Source organism: Eurypyga helias, unplaced genomic scaffold (assembly GCF_000690775.1).
Source record: "Eurypyga helias isolate BGI_N326 unplaced genomic scaffold, ASM69077v1 scaffold8237, whole genome shotgun sequence".
Classification (NCBI taxonomy): Eukaryota; Metazoa; Chordata; class Aves; order Eurypygiformes; family Eurypygidae; genus Eurypyga; species Eurypyga helias.
The window spans coordinates 42,682-47,044 of NW_010262245.1; positions in this window are offsets into that span (position 1 = coordinate 42,682).

Here is a 4,363-nt window from a genome sequence, read left to right on the forward strand (position 1 = left end):
GGGAGCCGGGAGCCAGCGATGCAGTTCACTTGGCAGACACTTGATGGGGCTACGAAACCGGTAACCGGCGCAGCTGGCAGGAAAGAGGGGTGTCAACCAGCCTCTGCCAGAGGTTTTGGGGTCCCGGGTCCCGGGGTGGCGATGCCGTAGCTGCCAGCAGCCGTGCGGGATGCAGCGCCCGGTGCCGCGGCTGCCGGTGCCTGGCAGCTGCCCTTCAGCCCTCGGTCGCATCCTGGATGCGCTGCGGCTGAGCGAGGATTGCCAGCACCAGCACAAAGCAGGAGGTTTTATCCCCAAAAGGTTTTCCATGGTCTGTTTTGAGAAGCCATGGGAAGGGGGAGCGGGCAGCTCCAGCATCTCCGCCTCGCAAAGCAGCGACGAAGTTTTATGCTGCTGCTGCAAGATGAGGTGACCTTGCTACCTCCCGATGCACGGATGGGATTATCCCATCTTGCAGCCCGAAGCAAGGGGAGGATGGGGAGATGCAGTCCCAAAGCAGGGCCCGAGCATGGTGAGGGGCACAGCCCCGCATTGCGGAGCCTGCTGTGGGCAAGGGCCAGCCCAGAATTCCCCAAACACCGCTGTCAAACTTTTCCGGCATGGCTCTAAATCCACCAGCCCTTGCCCGGCTCCAGCTGGCCGAGCAAGCTGGCAGCAGCATGCAGGCGAGAGCAGCTAACGACAGTCAGAGCCACTCCTGCTCGAGAGAAAAACCAGAATAAGAGACAGTTCCCATAAATCACAAGCTAGTTACCAACAGAGAGGACTCCCCTCCCTCTCGCTCCGCACACTGCGGCACAAATTACGGCCCCAACTTCACTGTTGTTCAGTGATGAACATCTGAAAAGGCTGTGACAGATGAGAAAAGGGATGATTTAACAGCCATAAATCCATCCAGCTTAGAGGTGTTTTTACAACCAAACCCATCTTGAATCCCCTCTGTTATGAATACTTATCACTGCCAGACACTACTACAATGGGAAGATTTTTAACAGCTTTAATAGAGACGCAATAAAACCCCCAGAGCCCAGCAAGCAAACGTCCTTCTTATCCCTCGAGGGAGGGAGAAGGGTCTGAGAGCCACTTGCTGTGCTCAGGCTCAAAGGATCAGAGCTGAAACAGACACCAGGCCACCACTAACCCCTGAGTTTAATGGATGGGTGGCATCATCCCTGTATCAGCTTTCCTAAAGCTGTCACTTGGAGGATGTAATTAACACCCTGCAGGGAGAGAGGCTGGGCCCATGATGTCCAGCACATTCCCATTCCAGTGCCACTCATACCTTTGCCAGGGTCTTCTCCAGGAGCCAAGGGGCTGCAGTTACCCAAACCATGGCTGGGTTTAAAATGAGGGCAACTTGAGCTCAGCCAAAGGCCCTCCTGGGTAGGTGCCGTGCCTCAGCTGCCCCTCATCTTCTTTAATTCACCTCGTTTCTCACACATTGAAGCTCAACGACTACCACCCAGCAAGCAGGATGGGGATACTGCTCCCTGGCACTTTAGGGAGGATGAGAGACCTCCCAGCTTGGGCTGAAGTGGCCAAGGATCTTCCTCCCTCTTGCTGTGATGTTGCCCTATTGCCTCTCTATACCATTCTGCAAGCACAGGCTGCACCCAGCCAGCAAAATCGGCATCTGGGGGTGCCCCCACTGCAAAGGGCAACCCATGCTGAGCAAATACCTAAGGAATAAGCACCCCTTCTCTTATACACACAAGCTTATCAGGCAAGGAAATAAGTAATTCAATGGACAGAGGGAACAAAAGCCGTTGCAGGGCATATGACTTCTAGTTTTCCATAGCTGGTCAGCCTGTACTCATGTAAAATCCCAGGTAAGATGTCCAAGCGTGGGCTGCAGGGCTGATGGTGAATCTATGGAGTGCTCCAAGGAGCATTATTTAAAAAAGGAAAGATAGAAAAATACACATGCCCCCCACACCCCAAAAAGACAAACTTCCCCTTGGGCTACCAAGAGGGAAACCAGCACTGCAGGGCAGGGAACAAGCTCAGCTTGGCCGTACAGAGATCCGAGGCAACACAGTTTCTGAAGCCTGAGTGGAGGATGACACTTACAGCCCATTAATCTAAGGGAATATCTTTTTTTTTTTTATGGAGTGCTCCAAGGAGCATTATTTAAAAAAGGAAGGAGTAGGGCAGCTCCTTCCTAAGGGAAATGTGGCCATGAATCCTTCCCCTTGGGCTACCAAGAGGGAAACCAGCACTGCAGGGCAGGGAACAAGCTCAGCTTGGCCGTACGGAGATCCGAGGCAACACAGTTTCTGAAGCCTGGGTGGAGGATGGCAGTCACAGCCCAAGGGAATATCTTTTTTTTTTTAATAAGATAATACTCAGTAATTGATTTTTAAATACACTGAAATCCAATGTCCCGAGGCCAGAACAGGTTCCCAGCTTCACCGTCAGATCAGCAGCAACAGGCAGAGATTGAGGGCACAGGGGAAAAGAAAATAACATTTAAATCTCCTTTGTGTGCCTAGCCGGCTGCGGGGCAAACACTAACGTTTCTTTAAAAGGTGCATCAATTTTTCCCTATTAAAAAAAAAAAGTAGGTCATCAAAAGGGAGAAGCCGGTGGGGGTTGAGCTGGAGAAGGCACCAAGGACCATCAAAGCCGAGCAGGCAGCATGGAGAAGATCCAATCTGATAAATACACACGACAGCGGCTGAGCAAGAAAGTAATTTTTAAGACAATTTACTCCAATCCCTCTCTCTCACCCCATCCTTCAGGCAGTCCCAGTCAAGAAGGGTTTATGGACATTTTTTTTATTTTTAATTTCCTTTTTTTTTTTAGAAAAATACACATGCAAACAATATATACTTCACCGCTGAACTTTGAATCACGTTGGAAAAAAATAATAACAAAGAAACAAAGCAGGATTCAGGAAAAACCCGAGTGGAGACAGATCCAGGGATGCTCCAGGGATGGGATGCTCCAGGATGCAGGTCTCGGTGCTGAGCTGCCTGATATTTGCAATCCAGCACATCCTTCCCATCAGAAAGATATTCATGGGGGCGTGGGGTTGCCATATTCCCCTCTGGCACCCCCCACACCCCAAAAAGACAAAACCCTTTCTCCGGTAACTCTTCCCAGATTTGGGAACGTCCAAGGGAAAGCCAGTGCTGGATTTTAGGGGATACAGCTGACAGCATGGGGAAAAATGGACTGATGGTCCCTGGATTTATATTTCAGGACAATGGTTTTGGGGTGAGACTGAGTGCTGTGTGGGATTGGGGTTTCCTCTTGCTCGAGGAGGAAGCGGCAGCCCCTGATGATGCAGCAGGGAATAGGCACGGGGTGGGGGAATCTGCGTTGGCTACCTCCTCCCAAACCACTTTCACGCCATGCTCCTCTGCTTCCTGTCCCAACAATACCACTCAAGGCCTTGTTTTCCTGCTGAGGCTAATGATACAGAGCAATCTATGTTTTCACTCTGCCCAGAGGTACAAAACCACATGGGCAGTGCCGGGAAGGTTTCCCAAGGGAAGGATTTCCCTCCGGCTCCCAAGGAGCTGTATACCGAGGAAGGCAGCAGCACTTTGCCAGCTCCATCTCTGCTCCCAGCAAGCCTCCACACTGCCCATGTCCCCAGCTGGCTGTGACATCCCTGGACACATGACACAACCTGCTGCCACACTGACCCGGAGCTTCCCACCATCCATGGCATCCCAAGCATCACCATCCTCAGCAGCCGTCTCCCACATCGCCAGGACAAACCCACATGCTGCCAACCCCAGAGCCTCACCATGGGGGGAAGTGGGTCAAACCAGAGGCACCTTCGGCGGCTCTCCCTGGCAGCGCCTTCCCTCGGCGGCTGGATGCGACCCCCAGCCATCCCCACCCGCATGCCAGGTCCAGCTCCAGCCTCCGTTGTGCCAGTGGGGAAATACGGTTGGAAAATACTTGGATTCCTGCAGATTTACCACTGTCCAGGGCAGCCTTGGAAAGGCACCGAGCAGCAAAGACATTTGACAGCTCTGCACCCACCGCCGTCGTGCCATGAAACACCAAAAACCACAGGCAGCATTTCAGGGTGCGAGGGGGGCTGGAGACACAGCGATCCAGCTCTCACAAACACACAGGGAGCTGCAGCAGTCATTCTCTTTTTGCTTTTATCTTGTTTTTCTGTTGGTTTGTTGGGGTTTTTTTTACCTGACAAAATACACTTTTGGGACTGTCTACTCTGAAAACAGATGCGGGAGGGTTTGGCGAGGGAGGAGGGGCTGTTTGGCTTCTATTTCTACAAGCTGCTTCGGTGCAGCTCTAAAGTTTGGTGGACGGTCATGCAGGTTTTATTGCAGCTTTTGTGTGTGATTTTTTTTCTTTAAGTAGCCCAGCTTCAGGTTCAGGT